The sequence below is a fragment of the Protopterus annectens genome, chromosome 4.part0, assembly GCF_019279795.1.
Source record: "Protopterus annectens isolate FY-2018-M chromosome 4.part0, PAN1.0, whole genome shotgun sequence".
Lineage (NCBI taxonomy): Eukaryota > Metazoa > Chordata > Ceratodontiformes > Protopteridae > Protopterus > Protopterus annectens.
This window is the reverse complement of record NC_056733.1, coordinates 984,109,230-984,125,191: the sequence shown is the minus strand read 5'-3', so window position 1 is coordinate 984,125,191 and position 15,962 is coordinate 984,109,230.

The following is a 15,962-nucleotide window of genomic DNA, read 5'->3' as shown; positions in this document are numbered from 1 at the left end:
GGTCCCATGGGTGCTGTATTCTTAGCTTTGGAGAGTGTGTTTTTTTACCTATGTAGCCATTATTACTGGAATTTGGCAATCTTTCGGCATTGAGATGGACCCTTTAGGGGGTGAGAAGGGGGTGAAGTTTGCACTGAATCGATCTGCCAGGATAGTGGCAGTATCCTTGGGACCAGTATGTTTAATGCCATTTTGTTGTAGCTCAGAGGAGATCTCAGCATTGCCATTTAGATTCTTGACATAGCTATAGAATGCCTTGTGGTTGTCTTTGGAATCTTTGGCAATTTTATTTTCGTAACTAGCTTTGGAGGATTTTACGAGGGATCTCAGCTTCTTACTGAGGCTGGTAAGGGAGTTTTCTGCATCCTGGGATTATCCTCTTTTCTGTAACAGTTTCTTCCTTTTGTTATAAAGTTTGTTTATGGCAAGGGACCACCAGATTGGCTTCCTTTTTTGTAGGAGAGCATCTTGGTTCTATTGGGGATGGCATGATTCATGCATGAGTGGATGTGCTCTTACAGTACCTTAGTGTAGGATTCAACAGTCGAACTTTCAGTTCCCGTCTGCATGGGTGTCATGAAGTTTGTCACTTCTAACTTGAATAGCATGAAGTTGGCATTGGAGAAGTTTTTTACGGAGGTTTCCTTACTGGGGGGTGGGGGTGGGATGTGGATGTCAAGAGTGATTAGCTTATGGTCAGACCTGACCAACGAGGGGGTGACCATAGGTGTGGAGCACGATTTCCCATGTTGGTAATAACCAGGTCTAGGATATTGGAGCCCCTGGGGGGACTAAGGATTAGTTTATCTAAGGCATTGAAATTTATGAATTCCAAGAACCATTGGGCAAAAGTGTTGGTACACGAGTAGTTTTCCCAGTTAATGGCAGGGTAGTTGAAATCACCCCGTATTAGGGTGTTTGGTTGTATCTTAATGTTTTCCAGTATGTTTAGAATGGTGTAGTGAGAATCTTGGGGCATGGTGAGGGATCTGTAGCAAGCTACAATTTGGATTTCAGTCTTACATAGTGTTAGTTGCACCTGCAGAATTTCAGATGCATTGTGTTGGGCAACTAGCCTGGTGTTGTGAATATCCTTGGTGAATATGGACACTCCTCCACCTTTAGTGTTTCAGTCCTGGTTTGGTGCCCGAAAAGTGTGTTAAGAGTTGTAGCCTGGTATTGCAGGGGTGATCTCTGGATCCTTGAACCAGGTCTCAGTTACTACGCACATATCAATGTTCTCCATTTTTAGGAGTGCCTCGAGAGAGTGCAGTTTAAGGTTTAGACTTCTAGCATTGAGTAACATTACCTTCAGATTTTGCATGCTTGTACCTGATACAGTGGTGGGTTTGTCTTTGAACTTTGCCTAAAAAGGCACTACAGGGGTGGCAAGAGCCTTAGCCAGTAACCTGAATCCCAGGAGCAACAGGTGCAGACCATCTCTGGCAAAGCATCGTGGTCTGTTGATCATGTCGTCCCAGGCAGACAGATACTGGATCCCCTTTGAATGACACCAGAAGCTTAGCCAATTGTTGAAGTCAATCAGTTTGTCCTTATACTTTGGTATCATTCTGGGTTAAGGCAGGATGCTACTCAGGGCTAGGGTCATACCTGCCTGGGCCACATGATCCGAGAGCTCTTCCATGTCTCTTTACATGTTGCCCAGGGAGGTACATCTCAAGTCATTCACTCCAACATGGACAATGACAGAGTCATATTTGTACTTGTTGTGGAGTGGATTGAGTGCATGTATTATGTGATGGATCCTGGCACCCAACAGGCAGCTGACTGTAAATTTCTCCTTGCTCAGCCTGGTGAGTGGGACATCAGTGTGCCTGACTATAGAGTCACTCATGACTAAAGTGTTGGGTATGTTGTCTTGCCTTAGGGGCTGTTGTTGGGTGGCACACTGGTGTTGTGAGCTATGTGACACTTTGGTTGTGATTGGTGTTTGCGTTTCAGCTTCAGAAGTACTTGTTGCTTGGGCAGGTTACTATTAAGCGCCTCCACATATATGGGTTTAGTGTTGCTATGTGTGGGTGTTGGTGGGTGTGGGTTTAGAAGGGCTATGTGTCACTTGAGGTGCAGTGTGGGTGTTAACCTTCTCCTCTTGACTGTCTATCACAATCTTGGGAGGAGAGAGCTTTGCTTCCAGTTTGGCTATGTAAGTGCATATTTTGCAGGTTTTAGTGTTGGGTGGTAGGAGGAGGGAGTTGTCTATGTACATGAGGCAATTGTTGCATTGCTCTGGTATGGCCAGATTCACCAGGTGGACAGGAAAAATCACTGGAAGCTGACCCTTAGACATACCTGGTTGGTGCTTTTTATTTTGTAAAGTACAGGAGCTGTTTTCCCTTACCTTAGCAATGTACTTTGCAATTATAGGCTGTTTAGTGCCTACAATGAATTTCTCCTTATTAAGAAGGAGAGTTGAGTGCTTGTATCAGTTTAAGACTTCCTAGTGCTTTCCAGCAGGTTTTAAAGCAAGTGCTAGTCACAGGGATGCTTAAAGGTAAGATGAAAAAGATGGTTTATCCTAAACACTGCAGTGTGCACCAGAGGAGTTAGATGTGAACATAGGTAACTTATGTTTTACCTGTCTAAAAAGTTAAGTTTTAGTGGAGAGTCACTATTTTTAAAACAGCAAGATAGATTGAAAGGGGGTGGCCACTTTTGTATTCTGGTACTATGGAATACAGTAGGATGGCCAATACATTTAAATAGTTGAAGGGAAGTGATTTCAGAAAATGACAATTTTGTGCTTTCTCACACAAGCCAGTAAAAACAGAGAGGAAATGAGATACATGGTCAAATTAACATAAGGGGAAGGCAACTAGTAAGACAGTGGTGTTTAAGAACACTACAGTAACTAAGTGTGGGAGGATGGGGAAAAAATTCTGCCTGACTCACAAGAGACAAAGCTGTGGTCTTTTTTCAAGTTTTAATATGCAGTTAAAAGCATAATACAAATAAAACACAAGGTAAATAAAACAAATCACAGTATTCAAAATAGAAAAAGGCAATAAGTAATGCAACAAATAAAAAGCAAACTAACCTCTCCCTCACAGCAAAGTGTAGCAGAGTCTGGGTGAGCCTTTCTAGTAAAGCTCTAAAATGTTTTATTTTAGCTTTTAAATAGAAGGTTTAGTTCCTAGTTCCACCCCCTCAGTACACAGATGATTAACCTTAGCTGACCTGTTCTAGTGACCTGTACTAATTTCTGCCTGACTCACAAGAGACAGAGCTGTGGTCTCTTTTCAAGTTTTAATATGCAGTTAAAAGCAGAATACAAGTAAAACACAAGGTAAATAAAACAAATCACAGTATTCAAAATAGAAAAAGGTAATAAGTAATGCAACAAATATAAAGCAAACTAAACTTTCCCTCACAGCAAAGTGTAGCAGAGTCTGGGTGAGCCTTTCTAGTTAAGCTCTGAAAACAAATCACAGTATTCAAAATAGAAAAAGGCAATAAAATAATACAACAAATAAAAAGCAAACTAACATTTCCCTCACAGCAAAGTGTAGCAGAGCCTGGGTGTAGTTTTATGAACCATAATGGAACTTGTGTTAATTGCTACCATAATTACATGGTTGTGGTACCACGTTTGGCCTACTATGTTCACATTAATAGAAACACACACTCCTACGATGCATAGTTGCTAGCATTCAGAAACTCTGTATTTGTGACTGCGGCCAGGGCATCACAGTTTACATTGTTTGTGTGACAAGGCCCAAAGCTGATAGCATATGCATGTATCCAGGCCTGTTTTTTTAAACAATTTGCATTAAACTCATTGTCAGTATATACAAATGTTTCCATAAAGATATACAACCTTTTTTTTAAAGTTAAAAAAAATCTTGCATACAGAACAAAAACAACAAAACTATGTACAAAGATGTTCATCATGTAAAAACATATTGATGTTACAGTAGGATTAATAAAAATCATCTGTTTACAGAATTTAATAAATTATGTTTCCAATAGATCATATATGATGTTCCAGGAATTATATAAAGTAGTATTTCCAGAGGATCTAGCTTTAATATTCAACATTTCTAAATTACATGTTTCAAGGAGTAGATTTTTAAATTCCTGAAATGTGGGTGATGTATTAGATTTCCAGTTCTTTGTGATTGTTTTCCTGGTAACAGACAATATAGACCAACCCACAGGGTATTTATTTCCCCTTATACAATTTGGAACTGGTGTATTAAATAATACAAGCGATTTAGAGATAGTAAAATTATCAGTAAAGATTGTTTGTAAGAAATTGTTAATATAATCCCAGAATTTTCTTAAATATGAGCAATTGTAGAACATATGAGACCACTCTGCATTGATTTCATTGTTACATCTCTAACATGTTACATTCTTCTTACTAGTCTTACTTATATTATATCGGGTGAGAAATGATCTATGTAAAAATCTCTAAGGGAATAATCTTCACTTTAGTGATGATGTGGTCATACTTGCTGATTGTAGTATATTCAATTTGTCTTTTTCAGAGGGAAGATTCTTATTAATTGAATAAAAATATTTCCAGTAGTTATCTGAATGTGTTTCTAAATCACACTTAATTGCCCTATAAATGCATGACAGCTTATTTTTAACAGGATACGTATGCTGAACTGATAAAATTATATAATGTATTAGTTTAGGGATTGATTTTCTTGTAGGAGACATTCGATCCAGTTTATTCAATACATATTGTCTAGCTTCTTGTAGATGCAGCCATGAAAAGGTATCAAATTTATACTCTTCCATAAGTGAACTATTAGATTTTATTGCTGATTGTAGTATATTCAATTTGTCTTTTTCAGAGGGAAGATTCTTATTAATTGAATAAAAATATTTCCAGTAGTTATCTGAATGTGTTTCTAAATCACACTTAATTGCCCTATAAATGCATGACAGCTTATTTTTAACAGGATACTTATGCTGAACTGATAAAATTATATAATGTATTAGTTTAGGTATTGATTTTCTTGTAGGAGACATTGGATCCAGTTTATTCAATACATATTGTCTAGTTTCTTGTAGATGCAGCCATGAAAATGTATCAAATTTATACTCTTCCATAAGTGAACTATTAGATTTTAACTCATTATTTATCATCATTTGATGCCAAAATATTAAATGTTTTAGTTGAAAAGAAGACCTTTTTGCATAATCTGAAGAAAAAATGGCTCCATGTGTGTAAGCAATGGGAAAAAGTAGAAAAAGCCAATTCTTGTATATGTTATATTTAAATATATCATGTATGAAAGAATTTAAAAGTAAGACTATATACTTGGATTTAAAATGAAGGGAAGACAAATCTGAAAAATAATCTCTTACCCTCCAAATAAAAGAATTACTGATTAGATTTAGCTTATAGGAGCTATTTATATCTTTCAAATCTTGTGATAATATGTCTAGGATCTCTTTCCACTTAGCAGTGTATTCCATATCAATCAGATGAAAGATTGTGTTAAACACTGATGAAACTGAATAGATTTTTAGATTTGAGAAAGCTATACCACCATTACCCCAATTATTCATATAACTAAATGCAATCCTAGGTTTATTTGGATACCATAAAAATTTTTGAATCATTGAATTAATTGTTTTGATTATTTGGTAAGGAGGAGGTATAGATATAGATTGAATTATATATACAATTTTGGGGAGAAAAATCATCTTTATGATTAAAAGTTTATCATCCATAGAAAAGGGAATGTTGTTCCATTTGATTATTAAATTTTCTATAAGTAGTAAACTTTTATTATAGTTTATTTGGATAGTATCTTTAATATTTTTAGTAATAACTATTCCTAGGTATACTATTTGTTGAGCTTGAGCTATATACTTTTTATGTTCATCAAGTATGTTGTATTTTTTTTTATCGTGTTAAAAGAATTTGTGTTTTATTATTATTAAAAGTAAGACTGGAATTTTGTTGGAAATGTTCTATATTTCTAAAAAGGTTTTGTATAGATTCGCTGTTACCTCCAAGAGTGATCAATATGTAATTTGCAAACATTTGTATTTTAGATGACATACTAGAGGTTAATTTGTATCCTTCAATATCTCTGTCATCTCTTATTAAATTTGCCCATGGCTCCATAATTAATGTAAACAATAAAGGGGATAGGGAGCATCCTTGCTTGGCACCTTTTATTACTGGTATATTTTGAGAAACACTAGTAACAATTTTAATATAACCTTGACTACCATTATATAGCTGAGTAATAAGATTTATAAAATTATAGGAGAAATTTAATTCCTTTAATAATATTAACAAATATTCCCAAGAAATTGAGTTGAAAGCACAATTTATATCTAGGCTGACTAGGGTTAAGTTTTTTTTTTAGATTTTTCACCGAGTCAATCAAGGTTAGTACTCTTTTAATGTTGTCATATGAAGTTCTATTAACTATAAAACCCATTTGATCATCATCCACCAAATTAGGTAAAAATAATTTAAGTCTATCTGCATAAATGGACATAAACATTTTGTAATCAGTGTTTAATAGAGAAATGGGTCTATAGGAAGAACACTTTGTGGGGGTCTTTATTAGTTTTCAATATAGGGGAAATAAAAGTATATTTCCAAGAGGGTGGGATTATCTTTTTGTCCTGAACATGATTAGATACTTTGTGAAGCAATTTTAGAGCATTCATAGGTAATAATTTATACATTTCAGGAATTATGCCATTGTTACCTGGTGCTTTATTTTGCCTTAGCTTGGTAATTTGGGTTTGTATGTCTTTGAATGATATTTGCTTGTCAGATGTAGTCACTTGTTCCTCTGATAGCCTTTTTTAGGGTATTTATTAATAAATGTTTTAATTTCCTCTTTAGGATTAAGTGCATTAGAAGTTTGATTAATGTTTAGAAAATATTCTCTAAATTCAGTTAGGATATTGTGAAGATAGGAGACCATTTTATTCTTTTTAGGGGAGAATATTTCATTAATATGATTAACTTTATTTAATCTTTTTGTTTTATTTGCAAGGATATTTAAGGATCTGGGATTAGTAGAGAAATTAATAAATTTGAATTTTTCTATATTAATCATTGTTTTATGATTTAATATCTCTAAGAATTCATTATTCAAAGAGTTTATTTCTTTCCTTTTATCAGTTTTATCTTTATCTCCCATAGCACTAAGTTTGAAATTATCTAATTTATATTGAATATCTTGTAGTTCATTGTCCCACTATTGTCCTTTTTTGTTGTACCATTTAATGACTCTACCATATAAATAAGCTTTTAGGGCATCCCAAATGTAAATTTCAGAAGTATCATCTGTATTATTAAGTTAAAAATATTCAGTGCCTCTGTCGAAATAAAGTCATTAAAATCTTTAAGTTTTGTAATATAAGCTGGAATCCTCTTTAATGAATATTAAAATTTGGATTGACTAGCAATTCAAAAGTTATGGAATTATGATCCAATAAGGGACATGAAATCACTGTTGATTTGATTAAGGAATATGGTAAGAAGCTGTTGGAGATTAAAACATTAACTATCCTTGAGTATGAATTGCACCTATTAGAAAAAAAGGTGTAAAACAAAGAACTAGACTCTGCATAGTTATTGCTGTCTTTCAGTAAATATGTTTCTGAAAAATCTTTTAATAGTTTAGCTGATGTAGATATGCTTCTTTTCCCATTGGTGCTGGAGTCTTTTGTAATCTAAGATACAGTTGAAATCACCTGCCAATACTAAATTTCCTTTAGAGAAGTGTACAATGTGATCTAGGTGTTGTCTTACTGTATTTGTCCCTATGCCTGGGATCCAATATATATTGATCAGTGTATAAATTTTATTTAATTCCATAGTGACTGCCCAAAGCATTCCCTTATTATCTTTATATGTGTCTATTATTTTAGGAAGGGGTATTGTATTGTTCCACAGGATAGCTACTCCTCTTTTCTTATTTGTGTGTTCAGAGTTTACTAGAGTCTTATATGCCTTGGAGTCAATTCTGGGTAAATCATCTGTTAATAAATGAGTTTCCTGTAAGAATATTATCTGGGATTTATGCTGCTTGAGATATTTAATTAAGCTCCTCCTCTTGTTAGGGTTATTTAAACCATTAATGTTGACTGATACACATTTTAAAGAAGTCATTAAAAATCATATTATGTAAGAATAAATGTACTGACCCATGAAATACACTAGTATATAACCATAAGAAATACTATTATGATCATTAAAACAAATATAAACTGGAACTATCATAATAAATGGATTAAAGTTGTTTCCTACCATATGAAAAATAGTGAACATCTGAAGAATCATTAACAAAAAAATCATAATATAATCTCATAACATTATAATCAACCAGAACCCACCTGGAGTTAAAAACTTCTAATTCGAGTGACATATATCACTCGAATTGACCCCCTATCAAGCAGCAGCAATCAATCAGCTTCTTCCTAATATGTTATAACTGTAAGAATATGGCTTCTAATAGTCATTCTGAGATCATCAAACAAATTAACTGTCATAGGAAATATATTCTTAGAACTACTAGAGCAAAACTAATTTAAACCTTGAAATAAAAAAAAAACATCAAAGTACTTGATGTCATACAAAAACAACTGAGTATCTAAATGTACAATAACAAAATCTTCTTTTTATAAAACACAGTAAATAGTTGCAAACTCTCAATATATGTATTTTAACAAAAAAAAGTATTCAGTTAAATTAAATCCATTAAATTATTTATGTAGCCTAATAACAACTATGTAATTACACACTTAAATTAGCACAAATTAATTAGATATACACATTTTGATAGACAGAAGTTTTGTTTCATTAGTTTTGCATAACACCAAATAGTTCTTGTTTATGCGAACAAAATGAGTAACTATATTAATGCATCACTTTATAAATATATGGTTAGTCTATATTGAAAATGATGGACATTGCTTTTCATTATATGATAGTAAATTATTCGGAACTGTTATAGTAATAGCTTTCAAATTGTATAAAACTGGATGTGGCTATAAGAATAAGAAGCATTTATTAATAAAAGTGCTTTAAGATATGAGTGTTTACCTTGACAAGAATAAATAAAGACAGTTATATATTATTAGGCTAAACAATCATTAAACCAATAGTTATTTTTCAAGTCAACCAACAAATATTTTGTTAAAAAGTCGTGTGGATGATCGAGACATGAGATTTACAACGATCCTCACTTCAGAGTACTCCAGGACATCTTGGAGTACAAATCATATAGTATCCATCCCCCAGCAGTGATTATCCCTCCCACTAGCCTCTCAGTTCATAGAACTATCTTGTTTATTCCTCATAGATGTGAAACAACTAATCCTACTCCAGTATGGTGGTGACTGGTGTCATACTCACCCCATCACCTATCAGATACAGGGGTATGTATCTCCCACACCATGACTGTGTTATTGATTATACTTTTTAGTCACCTTCTATCCTGTGTGGACTTCATTCACATAGTGTCTCTGGCCTTCTCTTTTGGCACCAGTGTACCATTCCTGCTTCTTCCTGTTATTTGAGTCACTAAATTGTACATTTCTCTCCCATTTTGTCAGTGAGATGGTGGTATTACTTATTAACCTTATAATCCCCTCAAAATGTGGCTGAAAATGCTATCTCTCATACAACTCCCAAACAGGCATTTGGAATAGGCTGGCCATCTATGGAACTTTGTCGTACCAACAGCATCTCCAGACTTGTGGCCCACAAATGTAGATGAGATATCGCCTGACCAACACCTGTATGCCCCCATTGCACACATAGTTTCCCTTATACTATGGTAGGTAACACTATGATTCCTACAATTTGCATATAAGAAGATAAGCTACTCAGCTTAATGTATCAATCAGATATAAAATGCATCCCTGTATTAAAACAGATAGTTATTCTGATTTGTCATTTATTTAAAATGACCTTTGTGTCACAGAAGGTGTTACACAACAGCTGTCGCCCATCTGGTCTTGCAAGAACCATTAATTTTATTAGTGTGGTGGGATTTGGCATTCTGATTAATGTCATAGCTGTACTGTAAGTCACAAACTGCTTTAACTAAACGAAAATGAGATATTAACATTTTCTATTGAAAAAACTGACCTAATGGTTATTTACATTACAATAAGCCTAAGAAGACTTTTGTGCTTTTAACTAGGCTAATCAGTTAATGTAGTTATACATATAATATTGAAAAAAGTTCTTTGAGTGTCTTACAGTTCGAAGATGTAAATACTTTATTTGCACCATCTTCCTGGATGCACTTTATCATTCTATGTGCAGGTCCTATCTTCAAGCTGGAGTTTGAAGGTAAGGTTTTGAGAGTCACCTTCATGATGATGTTTCTGGGAAGCTTCAAAGCTCATCAGCCACAATGGAAGGCAGAGTCTCGAGCGCAGCAAAGGAACTAAATGATTTAAAGTTCCATCAGGAAACGATGAGTAAGAAATTAGTTATCTGCAGGCATTGAACTGTCTCGAGGCTCACTCAGCACCACAAAAAAGAGGAAAGCTTCAATGCACACAGAACAAGGCAACAACAACCCCCAGAACAAAAAGCTTCACTATACCACCAACTCTAAAGCCGCTCAACCAATGAGCAGTTCCAAACCAAAGCAAATAAAAGTCAACATCTAACACCACTGTTAGAGAAAAATACTTTAAAAAGACCAAAAGCATAAGGTTCAGTTCAGGTATCTTTATTCTTCCGCAAGGAGACAAAAAATGCAGTTATAGAGTTTGTCTGACTAAATCAGGAAGTGTCACAGTTATTATACCTTTCTTTCAAGACATTGCCCACTACGACTGACGTAGCAGATCACCAGTTCACAATTCTGTTACTTTACAGATATTTCTCACGTTTCTAGCTGACTCTTCAAAGTTTTAAAAAAGATTTTTCAGTAAACAGGATGGCCTTGACGACCACCGGTCAGTTATAACTTTCTTGCTATGTGATGTTACAAGTCTAGGTACCATGGCTAATTTAAGCACAATGCAAGTACAGATTTCTGAAGCAGTTTATTGTTCTTTATATCTAACTATCTTGCAGCTTGTGCACTTTTTCATCTACTCGAACAGAGCTTATTGTCTATAATGAATGGATCTACAGAAATTATTATTATTCTCCTTTTAATTTCCTGACCTAGCAGAAAATCACCTGCTTTCCAGTACATTTCCAAGGCATAAACATGCATTTTGCTGTGCTAGCAAACTAGGTCAGAGTGCATCTTGCAGTGTCAGAAAGCACAATTTCAGAAAAGCATGTTTTCAGTTTCAAATAAAACTAATGCTGCATATAGAATAAAAATGTGTTAATCTTTCCTTATTAAAATAAGCATTGCACACATATGTTAATACATATTTTTCTAACAACCACACAAATACCCCAAAGACAGTCAACAAATCATATCAAGCCCTAACCGGTGCCTACCAAGAGACATCTAACCACATCACCATTTCACCAACACTCCAGCTGCACTTCTGCCTGTATCTCCAGGTCACATAGAAAGCCGCAAACAAAACAAATCTCCAGATATACACTGGACACAACAACCAAACCAGCGGCACATTCAATAAGCAGCTGCAAATCCATCTGCAAAACAAACAGCTGATCCATAGTAAAAAGAATGTTCAGCGACCATAAAAGCTAGCAACAAAGAATACAAACATGCTTCCACAACAAAGCATCACACTAAAAAAGTGCTTAAATAGAGATGACAGCATTAGAAGGTGCTTTGATTCAAGTACATGTTTATCTGATAGACAGCATTGCATTTAACTTTAACCATAAGGTAAAAGGAGTGAAATTATGCTCACTCTCCTGAATTCTGCTGTCCATATAATTTAGAGCAGATTCTATTCTAGTAATTTTTTTTTGTTGTAATAAGTCTTCATGTAGAATGTCCATTTGATGAGTACATTTTCTTTAAAATTATCCATTTTTACATCCATTTTGTCAATTTTTGCTTAGTTCTTGTATAGGAGTTAGTAAGGATTGTAGTTCTCTTTTAATAGATGTCTCTTGAGATTTAATGAAGCTCATCTTGTTTTTCTGTTGTAGAATTGTCAGGTTTAATTTTGACAGGAAAAATTAAAATTTACTTAAAAATGTTAATATATTACCCTAATATATATTATAAAGAATTAATTAATAAAAAAAACTGTTGTTAGGGAAGTTTTTATAAAAATTTCCTGTCAATAAAGTTCTGTAGAGGCAGAGCTGATAAAAATGCTGCTACTTTGTCTCATCTTGGCCACGCCTATCCAGGCCTGTTTTCATGACAACAAGCTACACATCGCAATTCCAATATATCCTCGAACAGATCATCTGATACCATATCACGACCTGATTAAATTACATGCAGCTCCAATGAACACTGTAGGAGATGAACATGTATGATAGTTGTCATGAGTCTGTGCACAAACATGATAAACTGTTGAAGTAATGTAAGGCAATATATATGCAGTGAACTATCTTTGAAAGGGAACATCAATGTTGGCTTAAGATGGATCACAGAGGTACTGTGCATGACCATGAGCAGAAAATACAGAAAAAAACTGGAAAGAGACGTGCTGAAGAAGGAAGGGACACAACACACAATGGAGAATGTTACAATAATTGAATGTATATGTATGTGAAACTCAAACATGAAAGATGGAACACAGTTATATAATATGATGTACCAACCTACACATGTCCTAACAGCACTATCACAATGTGAATGTTTTTGAAAGGAAAAAAAAGCATCCCTGAATGGATTTGATCCATCAGCTCTGTCGGCTTACATTAATGTCTTGGTTTCTAAACAAGCTGGGCCCAAGCAGGAGCCATTGTGTAACTCTCAGGTGAAACCACTTTGATGGAATGGGTCATAGGGTCATATACACAGGCTTTTAATAATAAATGAAAAGCAGGCCTGAGGAGAATGAAACCTTTATCTTGGACCTCTAAAGGGTGCATTATTCTCCCTCCTACTCTGGCTATGATATCTCACCCGGAAGACTTAAAGGGGAAAAGATAACACAGAACTGGTATCCTAAACAGTTCTCACGAATCTCACCCTTAACACATTAAGGGATATGGACAGACGCCTCATTTGTGTGAACAATGAGAACATCAGAAAATAACATGTACTGTACTTTTATGACTTCAGTGCTGCTTTAAGATGTGAAACATGGTCGTCCTGCATCCCTCAGTCTGCTGTTTAGAATACATACTCTGCAGTGACTCCATCTGCATATGGATACATATAGGAAGGCAGTTCACTCCGTCCTGATCTTTTATGCACATCACAAGCACACAATGTTTACCAGAGGGACCCGTGTGTGTACAGGAGATGGATTACAAGTTTACCACATTTTTATCAGGTGTACACATTGTGCAGGTCGAGTGATTCAGAAACAAAAATGAGATGAGCCCTAATTAGCATCTTCACTGCAATGGGGACTGGGGTGCGTCCACACGACAAACATGATGAGATGCCTTGTTTTTCATTGCACTACAGAGCAAAACCACATTGATTGGCCTTTTATCAGGTAAGTACTACTTTTGACTGGGCTTTTATCATGTAAGTACTACTTTACTACTTCTAACATATTTTCCTTTGTATTAAATCAGCAATTTTAGTGCTCATCACCCTGAGGCCTTGTAGGAATGTCAGTTTGTCATTATTTGTACCCCAGTGTTGCTCAAATGCTTTCAGGAGTTATATGGCAAGTGTACTGACTTCAGCAATGTTAATGGTAGATGAAAGACATACTCCTAAGGCCATATTCAGGGTAATGCTCAACACTATGGCAATGTGGTTTGCCATGCACATATGTCATTACCTGCAAACATTTGTAGCACTACTACTGTAATGTCATAAGTCCTTCGTGCATTTGCAGTTCTGTGATTGTTTTTGTGGAGCTATGTACTCAGTACAAACTACATGCCTGACATTTAGTTAAAGAGCTTGGATACAAATATGTTTGTGCCAGGCCCATCCATTGCATGTTATATGGCCTAGTAGGATACTAATAGTATAAGGATTAGTAAGGTCCATGTTAGAACATGTCTGTTAATTATAATGCTTTCTATACCCACAGAGCTATGTATAGAAAACAGGGCCAGAACAAGGGGGCTGCCCTTGTTGTTGCTTCATGTTTCACCTGCACGACCAAATTTATAGAGGCTGTGAATGAGATGGTACTAGATGCCATTCATTTTCATGGTAGATGGCTTTTGTCATCCATTCTGCCAATCATCCCTTCTGAGACAATATATGGAGACAAATTGTCAATGATGTTAATGCTGTGGGTGGTCAGGATCATATTTATGGTCTGCTGCAGGATGACAGATATGATCTATACTGCCACCCACAGAGCAGAGGACCTGGCATGGAAGCAGAGGAAAACAGATGGAGTCCATCCACACAACCACCTTTAAAGGACATGGAGGAGTTCATTGCCTCACCTAAAAGTAGTACCATCTCCACAAAATTCCACAGTGTACTGCTGAATTTTGGGGCAGAGATGGACAGGCCTTAGAGAGTGTCAATGGGAGATTCTGCACATGTGTAATCTTATATTTTTGTATCAACAGTTGAAATTAATCTTAAACTATTATTCACAGTAAAGTTTATATTATCTGTCTGAACTATGGCATGTAGGTAAATTGGGCACTGAATTTCAACGTCCATCGGCACAAGGTATGGTTAGGGGCATTATTTGTCAGTACATTTTTATAGATAAGAATTGCAAGTGGACTTGTGTTTCGGGGTTCTGCTTTGGAGGTTTCACAGGTGATTCTTTATCTGGCACCAGTCTAGCACTGTGGAACTGCCCCATTCTGATGTTAGGGGATCTGTAGCCTCTGATAATGATGGCAGGGATGAGGGGGCATGGTCACAGGGTCCAGGGTGCATCTTGAACTCAGGGACTGTGATGCCCACATCCTTACCCAAGAATGGACACAGAATGAACACGGTCTCTGTGCCTGTGGATACCCACCAAACACAACCTCCTGAGAGCAGATGGAGTGAGGGGAGTCAATGTAGATCAGGAAAGTGTGCAGTGGTGTTGGCCATGGTGCTCACCAGAGGTATGATTACCACTCTCCCCCAGATGTTGATGTGTCAGTAGCTGACAGCAAACATATGACCAAGGCACTGTGGAGATACAAGCTAGTACCACCAGAGCCATGGCACAGATGGTGAGGGTGCTCCAAGGTGGGTAGACTGATTTGCAGGAGTGGATGTCTCATCTGTGTGATTCAATGGGTAGGATGAATGATGCACCGCACTGTGTGGGGCAATTCTTGGTTGTCTGTCAGGGATGAGGGGCCATTCTTGCAGATGGTCATCAGCTACACCCATAGATGTTACCCAACATGATCCATGGATATGCAAAATCCCACTGCCACAGTGCTAGCACTTCTGTGGTGACAACTTTTATGGAGGTATCTACTCCCAGGACAGAGTGTCCCAATGGTAGTTGCCTACTCCCAGGAGAGAGTATCCTCATGGTAGTGGCCTACTCCCAGGACAGAGTGTCCCATGGTAGTGGCCTACTCCCAGGACAGAGTGTCCCTATGGTATTGGCCTACTCCCAGGACAGAGTGTCCTATGGTAGTCGCCCACTCCCAGGACAGAGTGCCCCCACGGTAGTGGCTTACTCCCAGGACAGTGTCCCCATGGTAGTGGCCTACTCCCAGGACAGAGTACCCCCATGGTAGTGGCCTATTCCCAGGATAGAGTATCCCATGGTAGTAGCCTACTCCCAGGAAAGTGTATCCCCATGGTAAAGGTCTACTTCCAGGAGAAAGTGACAACCATCTACTACTTGCTTCAGGGGTTATAAAGTAAGCTACGAGCCTGAACAGCCAGCAGCCTTTACTCCCCCCTCCTATCTACCCTGCATCCAACTAACCTCCTCTACTTCATAATAACCCCCTCTTTAATAGCTATCACTCCTTCCCTGGT